Source organism: Pagrus pagrus (genome assembly GCF_965226575.1).
Source record: "Pagrus pagrus genome assembly, chromosome: 1".
In the NCBI taxonomy this organism is placed as follows: Eukaryota; Metazoa; Chordata; class Actinopteri; order Spariformes; family Sparidae; genus Pagrus; species Pagrus pagrus.
In genome coordinates, this window is record NC_140185.1 from 19749802 (window position 1) to 19766559 (window position 16758).

Below are 16758 nucleotides of genomic sequence, written 5' to 3' on the forward strand. Positions count from 1 at the left end.
CAGTCCCCGTTGGATTCGGGTGGAATTTGTATTTTTGGTGAATATTTTAGTGAAAGGGGCCATTTTAAATGAGGCTGGCTTAAGGCTGCTGTTAGGGCTAGGGTTAGGGTTAAGGGGCTGGGGTTTCGGACCACGGTCGTCTTTTGACCGATTGACTCGAAATTGATCACGCATGTCCTCCTCACCGGTGGAATGAGGCTCGCCAGTTTTGGTTGGATTCTGGTGGAATTTGTATTTTACATGAATATTTTAAAGGAAAAGCGACCATTTTTCATCAAAACCTCGGCCGATTTTTTCAATAGCTTCCAGGTCTTTGGACCGATTGACTCGAAATTTCCCCCAAACGTGCTCCTGTACCGGCTGAACGAGACACAGCAGTCCCCGTTGGATTCGGGTGAAATTTGTATTTTTGGTGAATATTTTAGTCAGAGGGACAATCTTTCATGAGGCCTGGCTTAAGGCTGGGGCTGGGGCTAGGGTTAGGGTTAGGGTTAGTGATTGGCTGGACCGATTGACTCGAAATCGATCAGGCATGTCCTCCTCACCGGTGTAAGCAGGGTCGCCAGTTTTGGTTGTATTCCGGTGGAATTTGTATTTTACATGAATATTAAAGACCATTTTTCAGGAAAATATACCCCGCCGATTTAGTTCAATAGCTTCCAGGTCTTTGGACCGATTGACTCGAAACTTCTCCCAAACGTGCTCCTATACTGGCTGAACGAGACACAGCAGTCCCCGTTGGATTCGGGTGGAATTTGTATTTTTGGTGAATATTTTAGTGAAAGGGGCCATTTTAAATGAGGCTGGCTTAAGGCTGCTGTTAGGGCTAGGGTTAGGGTTAAGGGGCTGGGGTTTCGGACCACGGTCGTCTTTTGACCGATTGACTCGAAATTGATCACGCATGTCCTCCTCACCGGTGGAATGAGGCTCGCCAGTTTTGGTTGGATTCTGGTGGAATTTGTATTTTACATGAATATTTTAAAGGAAAAGCGACCATTTTTCATCAAAACCTCGGCCGATTTTTTCAATAGCTTCCAGGTCTTTGGACCGATTGACTCGAAATTTCCCCCAAACGTGCTCCTGTACCGGCTGAACGAGACACAGCAGTCCCCGTTGGATTCGGGTGAAATTTGTATTTTTGGTGAATATTTTAGTCAGAGGGACAATCTTTCATGAGGCCTGGCTTAAGGCTGGGGCTAGGGTTAGGGTTAGGGTCAGTGATTGGCTGGACCGATTGACTCGAAATCGATCAGGCATGTCCTCCTCACCGGTGTAAGCAGGGTCGCCAGTTTTGGTTGGATTCTGGTGGAATTTGTATTTTACATGAATATTTTAAAGAAAAGACCATTTTTCAGGAAAATATACCCCGCCGATTTAGTTCAATAGCTTCCAGGTCTTTGGACCGATTGACTCGAAACTTCTCCCAAACGTGCTCCTATACTGGCTGAACGAGACACAGCAGTCCCCGTTGGATTCGGGTGGAATTTGTATTTTTGGTGAATATTTTAGTGAAAGGGGCCATTTTAAATGAGGCTGGCTTAAGGCTGCTGTTAGGGCTAGGGTTAGGGTTAAGGGGCTGGGGTTTCGGACCACGGTCGTCTTTTGACCGATTGACTCGAAATTGATCACGCATGTCCTCCTCACCGGTGGAATGAGGCTCGCCAGTTTTGGTTGGATTCTGGTGGAATTTGTATTTTACATGAATATTTTAAAGGAAAAGCGACCATTTTTCATCAAAACCTCGGCCGATTTTTTCAATAGCTTCCAGGTCTTTGGACCGATTGACTCGAAATTTCCCCCAAACGTGCTCCTGTACCGGCTGAACGAGACACAGCAGTCCCCGTTGGATTCGGGTGAAATTTGTATTTTTGGTGAATATTTTAGTCAGAGGGACAATCTTTCATGAGGCCTGGCTTAAGGCTGGGGCTAGGGTTAGGGTTAGGGTCAGTGATTGGCTGGACCGATTGACTCGAAATCGATCAGGCATGTCCTCCTCACCGGTGTAAGCAGGGTCGCCAGTTTTGGTTGGATTCTGGTGGAATTTGTATTTTACATGAATATTTTAAAGAAAAGACCATTTTTCAGGAAAATATACCCCGCCGATTTAGTTCAATAGCTTCCAGGTCTTTGGACCGATTGACTCGAAACTTCTCCCAAACGTGCTCCTATACTGGCTGAACGAGACACAGCAGTCCCCGTTGGATTCGGGTGGAATTTGTATTTTTGGTGAATATTTTAGTGAAAGGGGCCATTTTAAATGAGGCTGGCTTAAGGCTGCTGTTAGGGCTAGGGTTAGGGTTAAGGGGCTGGGGTTTCGGACCACGGTCGTCTTTTGACCGATTGACTCGAAATTGATCACGCATGTCCTCCTCACCGGTGGAATGAGGCTCGCCAGTTTTGGTTGGATTCTGGTGGAATTTGTATTTTACATGAATATTTTAAAGGAAAAGCGACCATTTTTCATCAAAACCTCGGCCGATTTTTTCAATAGCTTCCAGGTCTTTGGACCGATTGACTCGAAATTTCCCCCAAACGTGCTCCTGTACCGGCTGAACGAGACACAGCAGTCCCCGTTGGATTCGGGTGAAATTTGTATTTTTGCTGAATATTTTAGTCAGAGGGACAATCTTTCATGAGGCCTGGCTTAAGGCTGGGGCTAGGGTTAGGGTTAGGGTTAGGGTTAGTGATTGGCTGGACCGATTGACTCGAAATCGATCAGGCATGTCCTCCTCACCGGTGTAAGCAGGGTCGCCAGTTTTGGTTGGATTCCGGTGGAATTTGTATTTTACATGAATATTTTAAAGGAAAAGCGGCCATTTTTCATCAAAACCTCGGCCGATTTTTTCAATAGCTTCCAGGTCTTTGGACCGATTGACTCGAAATTTCCCCCAAACCTGCTCCTGTACCGGCTGAACGAGACACAGCAGTCCCCGTTGGATTCGGGTGAAATTTGTATTTTTGCTGAATATTTTAGTCAGAGGGACAATCTTTCATGAGGCCTGGCTTAAGGCTGGGGCTAGGGTTAGGGTTAGGGTTAGGGTTAGTGATTGGCTGGACCGATTGACTCGAAATCGATCAGGCATGTCCTCCTCACCGGTGTAAGCAGGGTCGCCAGTTTTGGTTGGATTCCGGTGGAATTTGTATTTTACATGAATATTTTAAAGGAAAAGCGGCCATTTTTCATTAAAACCTCGGCCGATTTTTTCAATAGCTTCCAGGTCTTTGGACCGATTGACTCGAAATTTCCCCCAAACCTGCTCCTGTACCGGCTGAACGAGACACAGCAGTCCCCGTTGGATTTGAGTGAAATTTGTATTTTTGGTGAATATTTTAGTCAGAGGGACAATCTTTCATGAGGCCTGCCTTAAGGCTGGGGCTAGGGTTAGGGTTAGGGTCAGTGATTGGCTGGACCGATTGACTCGAAATCGATCAGGCATGTCCTCCTCACCGGTGTAAGCAGGGTCGCCAGTTTTGGTTGGATTCTGGTGGAATTTGTATTTTACATGAATATTTTAAAGAAAAGACCATTTTTCAGGAAAATATACCCCGCCGATTTAGTTCAATAGCTTCCAGGTCTTTGGACCGATTGACTCGAAACTTCTCCCAAACGTGCTCCTATACTGGCTGAACGAGACACAGCAGTCCCCGTTGGATTCGGGTGGAATTTGTATTTTTGGTGAATATTTTAGTGAAAGGGGCCATTTTAAATGAGGCTGGCTTAAGGCTGCTGTTAGGGCTAGGGTTAGGGTTAAGGGGCTGGGGTTTCGGACCACGGTCGTCTTTTGACCGATTGACTCGAAATTGATCACGCATGTCCTCCTCACCGGTGGAATGAGGCTCGCCAGTTTTGGTTGGATTCTGGTGGAATTTGTATTTTACATGAATATTTTAAAGGAAAAGCGACCATTTTTCATCAAAACCTCGGCCGATTTTTTCAATAGCTTCCAGGTCTTTGGACCGATTGACTCGAAATTTCCCCCAAACGTGCTCCTGTACCGGCTGAACGAGACACAGCAGTCCCCGTTGGATTCGGGTGAAATTTGTATTTTTGGTGAATATTTTAGTCAGAGGGACAATCTTTCATGAGGCCTGGCTTAAGGCTGGGGCTGGGGCTAGGGTTAGGGTTAGGGTTAGTGATTGGCTGGACCGATTGACTCGAAATCGATCAGGCATGTCCTCCTCACCGGTGTAAGCAGGGTCGCCAGTTTTGGTTGTATTCCGGTGGAATTTGTATTTTACATGAATATTAAAGACCATTTTTCAGGAAAATATACCCCGCCGATTTAGTTCAATAGCTTCCAGGTCTTTGGACCGATTGACTCGAAACTTCTCCCAAACGTGCTCCTATACTGGCTGAACGAGACACAGCAGTCCCCGTTGGATTCGGGTGGAATTTGTATTTTTGGTGAATATTTTAGTGAAAGGGGCCATTTTAAATGAGGCTGGCTTAAGGCTGCTGTTAGGGCTAGGGTTAGGGTTAAGGGGCTGGGGTTTCGGACCACGGTCGTCTTTTGACCGATTGACTCGAAATTGATCACGCATGTCCTCCTCACCGGTGGAATGAGGCTCGCCAGTTTTGGTTGGATTCTGGTGGAATTTGTATTTTACATGAATATTTTAAAGGAAAAGCGACCATTTTTCATCAAAACCTCGGCCGATTTTTTCAATAGCTTCCAGGTCTTTGGACCGATTGACTCGAAATTTCCCCCAAACGTGCTCCTGTACCGGCTGAACGAGACACAGCAGTCCCCGTTGGATTCGGGTGAAATTTGTATTTTTGGTGAATATTTTAGTCAGAGGGACAATCTTTCATGAGGCCTGGCTTAAGGCTGGGGCTAGGGTTAGGGTTAGGGTCAGTGATTGGCTGGACCGATTGACTCGAAATCGATCAGGCATGTCCTCCTCACCGGTGTAAGCAGGGTCGCCAGTTTTGGTTGGATTCTGGTGGAATTTGTATTTTACATGAATATTTTAAAGAAAAGACCATTTTTCAGGAAAATATACCCCGCCGATTTAGTTCAATAGCTTCCAGGTCTTTGGACCGATTGACTCGAAACTTCTCCCAAACGTGCTCCTATACTGGCTGAACGAGACACAGCAGTCCCCGTTGGATTCGGGTGGAATTTGTATTTTTGGTGAATATTTTAGTGAAAGGGGCCATTTTAAATGAGGCTGGCTTAAGGCTGCTGTTAGGGCTAGGGTTAGGGTTAAGGGGCTGGGGTTTCGGACCACGGTCGTCTTTTGACCGATTGACTCGAAATTGATCACGCATGTCCTCCTCACCGGTGGAATGAGGCTCGCCAGTTTTGGTTGGATTCTGGTGGAATTTGTATTTTACATGAATATTTTAAAGGAAAAGCGACCATTTTTCATCAAAACCTCGGCCGATTTTTTCAATAGCTTCCAGGTCTTTGGACCGATTGACTCGAAATTTCCCCCAAACGTGCTCCTGTACCGGCTGAACGAGACACAGCAGTCCCCGTTGGATTCGGGTGAAATTTGTATTTTTGGTGAATATTTTAGTCAGAGGGACAATCTTTCATGAGGCCTGGCTTAAGGCTGGGGCTAGGGTTAGGGTTAGGGTCAGTGATTGGCTGGACCGATTGACTCGAAATCGATCAGGCATGTCCTCCTCACCGGTGTAAGCAGGGTCGCCAGTTTTGGTTGGATTCTGGTGGAATTTGTATTTTACATGAATATTTTAAAGAAAAGACCATTTTTCAGGAAAATATACCCCGCCGATTTAGTTCAATAGCTTCCAGGTCTTTGGACCGATTGACTCGAAACTTCTCCCAAACGTGCTCCTATACTGGCTGAACGAGACACAGCAGTCCCCGTTGGATTCGGGTGGAATTTGTATTTTTGGTGAATATTTTAGTGAAAGGGGCCATTTTAAATGAGGCTGGCTTAAGGCTGCTGTTAGGGCTAGGGTTAGGGTTAAGGGGCTGGGGTTTCGGACCACGGTCGTCTTTTGACCGATTGACTCGAAATTGATCACGCATGTCCTCCTCACCGGTGGAATGAGGCTCGCCAGTTTTGGTTGGATTCTGGTGGAATTTGTATTTTACATGAATATTTTAAAGGAAAAGCGACCATTTTTCATCAAAACCTCGGCCGATTTTTTCAATAGCTTCCAGGTCTTTGGACCGATTGACTCGAAATTTCCCCCAAACGTGCTCCTGTACCGGCTGAACGAGACACAGCAGTCCCCGTTGGATTCGGGTGAAATTTGTATTTTTGGTGAATATTTTAGTCAGAGGGACAATCTTTCATGAGGCCTGGCTTAAGGCTGGGGCTAGGGTTAGGGTTAGGGTCAGTGATTGGCTGGACCGATTGACTCGAAATCGATCAGGCATGTCCTCCTCACCGGTGTAAGCAGGGTCGCCAGTTTTGGTTGGATTCTGGTGGAATTTGTATTTTACATGAATATTTTAAAGAAAAGACCATTTTTCAGGAAAATATACCCCGCCGATTTAGTTCAATAGCTTCCAGGTCTTTGGACCGATTGACTCGAAACTTCTCCCAAACGTGCTCCTATACTGGCTGAACGAGACACAGCAGTCCCCGTTGGATTCGGGTGGAATTTGTATTTTTGGTGAATATTTTAGTGAAAGGGGCCATTTTAAATGAGGCTGGCTTAAGGCTGCTGTTAGGGCTAGGGTTAGGGTTAAGGGGCTGGGGTTTCGGACCACGGTCGTCTTTTGACCGATTGACTCGAAATTGATCACGCATGTCCTCCTCACCGGTGGAATGAGGCTCGCCAGTTTTGGTTGGATTCTGGTGGAATTTGTATTTTACATGAATATTTTAAAGGAAAAGCGACCATTTTTCATCAAAACCTCGGCCGATTTTTTCAATAGCTTCCAGGTCTTTGGACCGATTGACTCGAAATTTCCCCCAAACGTGCTCCTGTACCGGCTGAACGAGACACAGCAGTCCCCGTTGGATTCGGGTGAAATTTGTATTTTTGCTGAATATTTTAGTCAGAGGGACAATCTTTCATGAGGCCTGGCTTAAGGCTGGGGCTAGGGTTAGGGTTAGGGTTAGGGTTAGTGATTGGCTGGACCGATTGACTCGAAATCGATCAGGCATGTCCTCCTCACCGGTGTAAGCAGGGTCGCCAGTTTTGGTTGGATTCCGGTGGAATTTGTATTTTACATGAATATTTTAAAGGAAAAGCGGCCATTTTTCATCAAAACCTCGGCCGATTTTTTCAATAGCTTCCAGGTCTTTGGACCGATTGACTCGAAATTTCCCCCAAACCTGCTCCTGTACCGGCTGAACGAGACACAGCAGTCCCCGTTGGATTTGAGTGAAATTTGTATTTTTGCTGAATATTTTAGTCAGAGGGACAATCTTTCATGAGGCCTGCCTTAAGGCTGGGGCTAGGGTTAGGGTTAGGGTTAGGGTTAGTGATTGGCTGGACCGATTGACTCGAAATCGATCAGGCATGTCCTCCTCACCGGTGTTAGCAGGGTCGCCAGTTTTGGTTGGATTCCGATGGAATTTGTATTTTACATGAATATTTTAAAGAAAAGACCATTTTTCAGGAAAATATACCCCGCCGATTTAGTTCAATAGCTTCCAGGTCTTTGGACCGATTGACTCGAAACTTCTCCCAAACGTGCTCCTATACTGGCTGAACGAGACACAGCAGTCCCCGTTGGATTCGGGTGGAATTTGTATTTTTGGTGAATATTTTAGTGAAAGGGGCCATTTTAAATGAGGCTGGCTTAAGGCTGCTGTTAGGGCTAGGGTTAGGGTTAAGGGGCTGGGGTTTCGGACCACGGTCGTCTTTTGACCGATTGACTCGAAATTGACCACGCATGTCCTCCTCACCGGTGGAATGAGGCTCGCCAGTTTTGGTTGGATTCTGGTGGAATTTGTATTTTACATGAATATTTTAAAGGAAAAGCGACCATTTTTCATCAAAACCTCGGCCGATTTTTTCAATAGCTTCCAGGTCTTTGGACCGATTGACTCGAAATTTCCCCCAAACGTGCTCCTGTACCGGCTGAACGAGACACAGCAGTCCCCGTTGGATTCGGGTGAAATTTGTATTTTTGGTGAATATTTTAGTCAGAGGGACAATCTTTCATGAGGCCTGGCTTAAGGCTGGGGCTAGGGTTAGGGTTAGGGTCAGTGATTGGCTGGACCGATTGACTCGAAATCGATCAGGCATGTCCTCCTCACCGGTGTAAGCAGGGTCGCCAGTTTTGGTTGGATTCTGGTGGAATTTGTATTTTACATGAATATTTTAAAGAAAAGACCATTTTTCAGGAAAATATACCCCGCCGATTTAGTTCAATAGCTTCCAGGTCTTTGGACCGATTGACTCGAAACTTCTCCCAAACGTGCTCCTATACTGGCTGAACGAGACACAGCAGTCCCCGTTGGATTCGGGTGGAATTTGTATTTTTGGTGAATATTTTAGTGAAAGGGGCCATTTTAAATGAGGCTGGCTTAAGGCTGCTGTTAGGGCTAGGGTTAGGGTTAAGGGGCTGGGGTTTCGGACCACGGTCGTCTTTTGACCGATTGACTCGAAATTGATCACGCATGTCCTCCTCACCGGTGGAATGAGGCTCGCCAGTTTTGGTTGGATTCTGGTGGAATTTGTATTTTACATGAATATTTTAAAGGAAAAGCGACCATTTTTCATCAAAACCTCGGCCGATTTTTTCAATAGCTTCCAGGTCTTTGGACCGATTGACTCGAAATTTCCCCCAAACGTGCTCCTGTACCGGCTGAACGAGACACAGCAGTCCCCGTTGGATTCGGGTGAAATTTGTATTTTTGGTGAATATTTTAGTCAGAGGGACAATCTTTCATGAGGCCTGGCTTAAGGCTGGGGCTAGGGTTAGGGTTAGGGTCAGTGATTGGCTGGACCGATTGACTCGAAATCGATCAGGCATGTCCTCCTCACCGGTGTAAGCAGGGTCGCCAGTTTTGGTTGGATTCTGGTGGAATTTGTATTTTACATGAATATTTTAAAGAAAAGACCATTTTTCAGGAAAATATACCCCGCCGATTTAGTTCAATAGCTTCCAGGTCTTTGGACCGATTGACTCGAAACTTCTCCCAAACGTGCTCCTATACTGGCTGAACGAGACACAGCAGTCCCCGTTGGATTCGGGTGGAATTTGTATTTTTGGTGAATATTTTAGTGAAAGGGGCCATTTTAAATGAGGCTGGCTTAAGGCTGCTGTTAGGGCTAGGGTTAGGGTTAAGGGGCTGGGGTTTCGGACCACGGTCGTCTTTTGACCGATTGACTCGAAATTGATCACGCATGTCCTCCTCACCGGTGGAATGAGGCTCGCCAGTTTTGGTTGGATTCTGGTGGAATTTGTATTTTACATGAATATTTTAAAGGAAAAGCGACCATTTTTCATCAAAACCTCGGCCGATTTTTTCAATAGCTTCCAGGTCTTTGGACCGATTGACTCGAAATTTCCCCCAAACGTGCTCCTGTAACGGCTGAACGAGACACAGCAGTCCCCGTTGGATTCGGGTGAAATTTGTATTTTTGCTGAATATTTTAGTCAGAGGGACAATCTTTCATGAGGCCTGGCTTAAGGCTGGGGCTAGGGTTAGGGTTAGGGTTAGGGTTAGTGATTGGCTGGACCGATTGACTCGAAATCGATCAGGCATGTCCTCCTCACCGGTGTAAGCAGGGTCGCCAGTTTTGGTTGGATTCCGGTGGAATTTGTATTTTACATGAATATTTTAAAGGAAAAGCGGCCATTTTTCATCAAAACCTCGGCCGATTTTTTCAATAGCTTCCAGGTCTTTGGACCGATTGACTCGAAATTTCCCCCAAACCTGCTCCTGTACCGGCTGAACGAGACACAGCAGTCCCCGTTGGATTTGAGTGAAATTTGTATTTTTGCTGAATATTTTAGTCAGAGGGACAATCTTTCATGAGGCCTGCCTTAAGGCTGGGGCTAGGGTTAGGGTTAGGGTTAGGGTTAGTGATTGGCTGGACCGATTGACTCGAAATCGATCAGGCATGTCCTCCTCACCGGTGTTAGCAGGGTCGCCAGTTTTGGTTGGATTCCGATGGAATTTGTATTTTACATGAATATTTTAAAGAAAAGACCATTTTTCAGGAAAATATACCCCGCCGATTTAGTTCAATAGCTTCCAGGTCTTTGGACCGATTGACTCGAAACTTCTCCCAAACGTGCTCCTATACTGGCTGAACGAGACACAGCAGTCCCCGTTGGATTCGGGTGGAATTTGTATTTTTGGTGAATATTTTAGTGAAAGGGGCCATTTTAAATGAGGCTGGCTTAAGGCTGCTGTTAGGGCTAGGGTTAGGGTTAAGGGGCTGGGGTTTCGGACCACGGTCGTCTTTTGACCGATTGACTCGAAATTGACCACGCATGTCCTCCTCACCGGTGGAATGAGGCTCGCCAGTTTTGGTTGGATTCTGGTGGAATTTGTATTTTACATGAATATTTTAAAGGAAAAGCGACCATTTTTCATCAAAACCTCGGCCGATTTTTTCAATAGCTTCCAGGTCTTTGGACCGATTGACTCGAAATTTCCCCCAAACGTGCTCCTGTACCGGCTGAACGAGACACAGCAGTCCCCGTTGGATTCGGGTGAAATTTGTATTTTTGGTGAATATTTTAGTCAGAGGGACAATCTTTCATGAGGCCTGGCTTAAGGCTGGGGCTAGGGTTAGGGTTAGGGTCAGTGATTGGCTGGACCGATTGACTCGAAATCGATCAGGCATGTCCTCCTCACCGGTGTAAGCAGGGTCGCCAGTTTTGGTTGGATTCTGGTGGAATTTGTATTTTACATGAATATTTTAAAGAAAAGACCATTTTTCAGGAAAATATACCCCGCCGATTTAGTTCAATAGCTTCCAGGTCTTTGGACCGATTGACTCGAAACTTCTCCCAAACGTGCTCCTATACTGGCTGAACGAGACACAGCAGTCCCCGTTGGATTCGGGTGGAATTTGTATTTTTGGTGAATATTTTAGTGAAAGGGGCCATTTTAAATGAGGCTGGCTTAAGGCTGCTGTTAGGGCTAGGGTTAGGGTTAAGGGGCTGGGGTTTCGGACCACGGTCGTCTTTTGACCGATTGACTCGAAATTGATCACGCATGTCCTCCTCACCGGTGGAATGAGGCTCGCCAGTTTTGGTTGGATTCTGGTGGAATTTGTATTTTACATGAATATTTTAAAGGAAAAGCGACCATTTTTCATCAAAACCTCGGCCGATTTTTTCAATAGCTTCCAGGTCTTTGGACCGATTGACTCGAAATTTCCCCCAAACGTGCTCCTGTACCGGCTGAACGAGACACAGCAGTCCCCGTTGGATTCGGGTGAAATTTGTATTTTTGGTGAATATTTTAGTCAGAGGGACAATCTTTCATGAGGCCTGGCTTAAGGCTGGGGCTAGGGTTAGGGTTAGGGTCAGTGATTGGCTGGACCGATTGACTCGAAATCGATCAGGCATGTCCTCCTCACCGGTGTAAGCAGGGTCGCCAGTTTTGGTTGGATTCTGGTGGAATTTGTATTTTACATGAATATTTTAAAGAAAAGACCATTTTTCAGGAAAATATACCCCGCCGATTTAGTTCAATAGCTTCCAGGTCTTTGGACCGATTGACTCGAAACTTCTCCCAAACGTGCTCCTATACTGGCTGAACGAGACACAGCAGTCCCCGTTGGATTCGGGTGGAATTTGTATTTTTGGTGAATATTTTAGTGAAAGGGGCCATTTTAAATGAGGCTGGCTTAAGGCTGCTGTTAGGGCTAGGGTTAGGGTTAAGGGGCTGGGGTTTCGGACCACGGTCGTCTTTTGACCGATTGACTCGAAATTGATCACGCATGTCCTCCTCACCGGTGGAATGAGGCTCGCCAGTTTTGGTTGGATTCTGGTGGAATTTGTATTTTACATGAATATTTTAAAGGAAAAGCGACCATTTTTCATCAAAACCTCGGCCGATTTTTTCAATAGCTTCCAGGTCTTTGGACCGATTGACTCGAAATTTCCCCCAAACGTGCTCCTGTACCGGCTGAACGAGACACAGCAGTCCCCGTTGGATTCGGGTGAAATTTGTATTTTTGCTGAATATTTTAGTCAGAGGGACAATCTTTCATGAGGCCTGGCTTAAGGCTGGGGCTAGGGTTAGGGTTAGGGTTAGGGTTAGTGATTGGCTGGACCGATTGACTCGAAATCGATCAGGCATGTCCTCCTCACCGGTGTAAGCAGGGTCGCCAGTTTTGGTTGGATTCCGGTGGAATTTGTATTTTACATGAATATTTTAAAGGAAAAGCGGCCATTTTTCATCAAAACCTCGGCCGATTTTTTCAATAGCTTCCAGGTCTTTGGACCGATTGACTCGAAATTTCCCCCAAACCTGCTCCTGTACCGGCTGAACGAGACACAGCAGTCCCCGTTGGATTTGAGTGAAATTTGTATTTTTGCTGAATATTTTAGTCAGAGGGACAATCTTTCATGAGGCCTGCCTTAAGGCTGGGGCTAGGGTTAGGGTTAGGGTTAGGGTTAGTGATTGGCTGGACCGATTGACTCGAAATCGATCAGGCATGTCCTCCTCACCGGTGTTAGCAGGGTCGCCAGTTTTGGTTGGATTCCGATGGAATTTGTATTTTACATGAATATTTTAAAGAAAAGACCATTTTTCAGGAAAATATACCCCGCCGATTTAGTTCAATAGCTTCCAGGTCTTTGGACCGATTGACTCGAAACTTCTCCCAAACGTGCTCCTATACTGGCTGAACGAGACACAGCAGTCCCCGTTGGATTCGGGTGGAATTTGTATTTTTGGTGAATATTTTAGTGAAAGGGGCCATTTTAAATGAGGCTGGCTTAAGGCTGCTGTTAGGGCTAGGGTTAGGGTTAAGGGGCTGGGGTTTCGGACCACGGTCGTCTTTTGACCGATTGACTCGAAATTGACCACGCATGTCCTCCTCACCGGTGGAATGAGGCTCGCCAGTTTTGGTTGGATTCTGGTGGAATTTGTATTTTACATGAATATTTTAAAGGAAAAGCGACCATTTTTCATCAAAACCTCGGCCGATTTTTTCAATAGCTTCCAGGTCTTTGGACCGATTGACTCGAAATTTCCCCCAAACGTGCTCCTGTACCGGCTGAACGAGACACAGCAGTCCCCGTTGGATTCGGGTGAAATTTGTATTTTTGGTGAATATTTTAGTCAGAGGGACAATCTTTCATGAGGCCTGGCTTAAGGCTGGGGCTAGGGTTAGGGTTAGGGTCAGTGATTGGCTGGACCGATTGACTCGAAATCGATCAGGCATGTCCTCCTCACCGGTGTAAGCAGGGTCGCCAGTTTTGGTTGGATTCTGGTGGAATTTGTATTTTACATGAATATTTTAAAGAAAAGACCATTTTTCAGGAAAATATACCCCGCCGATTTAGTTCAATAGCTTCCAGGTCTTTGGACCGATTGACTCGAAACTTCTCCCAAACGTGCTCCTATACTGGCTGAACGAGACACAGCAGTCCCCGTTGGATTCGGGTGGAATTTGTATTTTTGGTGAATATTTTAGTGAAAGGGGCCATTTTAAATGAGGCTGGCTTAAGGCTGCTGTTAGGGCTAGGGTTAGGGTTAAGGGGCTGGGGTTTCGGACCACGGTCGTCTTTTGACCGATTGACTCGAAATTGATCACGCATGTCCTCCTCACCGGTGGAATGAGGCTCGCCAGTTTTGGTTGGATTCTGGTGGAATTTGTATTTTACATGAATATTTTAAAGGAAAAGCGACCATTTTTCATCAAAACCTCGGCCGATTTTTTCAATAGCTTCCAGGTCTTTGGACCGATTGACTCGAAATTTCCCCCAAACGTGCTCCTGTACCGGCTGAACGAGACACAGCAGTCCCCGTTGGATTCGGGTGAAATTTGTATTTTTGGTGAATATTTTAGTCAGAGGGACAATCTTTCATGAGGCCTGGCTTAAGGCTGGGGCTAGGGTTAGGGTTAGGGTCAGTGATTGGCTGGACCGATTGACTCGAAATCGATCAGGCATGTCCTCCTCACCGGTGTAAGCAGGGTCGCCAGTTTTGGTTGGATTCTGGTGGAATTTGTATTTTACATGAATATTTTAAAGAAAAGACCATTTTTCAGGAAAATATACCCCGCCGATTTAGTTCAATAGCTTCCAGGTCTTTGGACCGATTGACTCGAAACTTCTCCCAAACGTGCTCCTATACTGGCTGAACGAGACACAGCAGTCCCCGTTGGATTCGGGTGGAATTTGTATTTTTGGTGAATATTTTAGTGAAAGGGGCCATTTTAAATGAGGCTGGCTTAAGGCTGCTGTTAGGGCTAGGGTTAGGGTTAAGGGGCTGGGGTTTCGGACCACGGTCGTCTTTTGACCGATTGACTCGAAATTGATCACGCATGTCCTCCTCACCGGTGGAATGAGGCTCGCCAGTTTTGGTTGGATTCTGGTGGAATTTGTATTTTACATGAATATTTTAAAGGAAAAGCGACCATTTTTCATCAAAACCTCGGCCGATTTTTTCAATAGCTTCCAGGTCTTTGGACCGATTGACTCGAAATTTCCCCCAAACGTGCTCCTGTACCGGCTGAACGAGACACAGCAGTCCCCGTTGGATTCGGGTGAAATTTGTATTTTTGCTGAATATTTTAGTCAGAGGGACAATCTTTCATGAGGCCTGGCTTAAGGCTGGGGCTAGGGTTAGGGTTAGGGTTAGGGTTAGTGATTGGCTGGACCGATTGACTCGAAATCGATCAGGCATGTCCTCCTCACCGGTGTAAGCAGGGTCGCCAGTTTTGGTTGGATTCCGGTGGAATTTGTATTTTACATGAATATTTTAAAGGAAAAGCGGCCATTTTTCATCAAAACCTCGGCCGATTTTTTCAATAGCTTCCAGGTCTTTGGACCGATTGACTCGAAATTTCCCCCAAACCTGCTCCTGTACCGGCTGAACGAGACACAGCAGTCCCCGTTGGATTTGAGTGAAATTTGTATTTTTGCTGAATATTTTAGTCAGAGGGACAATCTTTCATGAGGCCTGCCTTAAGGCTGGGGCTAGGGTTAGGGTTAGGGTTAGGGTTAGTGATTGGCTGGACCGATTGACTCGAAATCGATCAGGCATGTCCTCCTCACCGGTGTTAGCAGGGTCGCCAGTTTTGGTTGGATTCCGATGGAATTTGTATTTTACATGAATATTTTAAAGAAAAGACCATTTTTCAGGAAAATATACCCCGCCGATTTAGTTCAATAGCTTCCAGGTCTTTGGACCGATTGACTCGAAACTTCTCCCAAACGTGCTCCTATACTGGCTGAACGAGACACAGCAGTCCCCGTTGGATTCGGGTGGAATTTGTATTTTTGGTGAATATTTTAGTGAAAGGGGCCATTTTAAATGAGGCTGGCTTAAGGCTGCTGTTAGGGCTAGGGTTAGGGTTAAGGGGCTGGGGTTTCGGACCACGGTCGTCTTTTGACCGATTGACTCGAAATTGACCACGCATGTCCTCCTCACCGGTGGAATGAGGCTCGCCAGTTTTGGTTGGATTCTGGTGGAATTTGTATTTTACATGAATATTTTAAAGGAAAAGCGACCATTTTTCATCAAAACCTCGGCCGATTTTTTCAATAGCTTCCAGGTCTTTGGACCGATTGACTCGAAATTTCCCCCAAACGTGCTCCTGTACCGGCTGAACGAGACACAGCAGTCCCCGTTGGATTCGGGTGAAATTTGTATTTTTGGTGAATATTTTAGTCAGAGGGACAATCTTTCATGAGGCCTGGCTTAAGGCTGGGGCTAGGGTTAGGGTTAGGGTCAGTGATTGGCTGGACCGATTGACTCGAAATCGATCAGGCATGTCCTCCTCACCGGTGTAAGCAGGGTCGCCAGTTTTGGTTGGATTCTGGTGGAATTTGTATTTTACATGAATATTTTAAAGAAAAGACCATTTTTCAGGAAAATATACCCCGCCGATTTAGTTCAATAGCTTCCAGGTCTTTGGACCGATTGACTCGAAACTTCTCCCAAACGTGCTCCTATACTGGCTGAACGAGACACAGCAGTCCCCGTTGGATTCGGGTGGAATTTGTATTTTTGGTGAATATTTTAGTGAAAGGGGCCATTTTAAATGAGGCTGGCTTAAGGCTGCTGTTAGGGCTAGGGTTAGGGTTAAGGGGCTGGGGTTTCGGACCACGGTCGTCTTTTGACCGATTGACTCGAAATTGATCACGCATGTCCTCCTCACCGGTGGAATGAGGCTCGCCAGTTTTGGTTGGATTCTGGTGGAATTTGTATTTTACATGAATATTTTAAAGGAAAAGCGACCATTTTTCATCAAAACCTCGGCCGATTTTTTCAATAGCTTCCAGGTCTTTGGACCGATTGACTCGAAATTTCCCCCAAACGTGCTCCTGTACCGGCTGAACGAGACACAGCAGTCCCCGTTGGATTCGGGTGAAATTTGTATTTTTGGTGAATATTTTAGTCAGAGGGACAATCTTTCATGAGGCCTGGCTTAAGGCTGGGGCTAGGGTTAGGGTTAGGGTCAGTGATTGGCTGGACCGATTGACTCGAAATCGATCAGGCATGTCCTCCTCACCGGTGTAAGCAGGGTCGCCAGTTTTGGTTGGATTCTGGTGGAATTTGTATTTTACATGAATATTTTAAAGAAAAGACCATTTTTCAGGAAAATATACCCCGCCGATTTAGTTCAATAGCTTCCAGGTCTTTGGACCGATTGACTCGAAACTTCTCCCAAACGTGCTC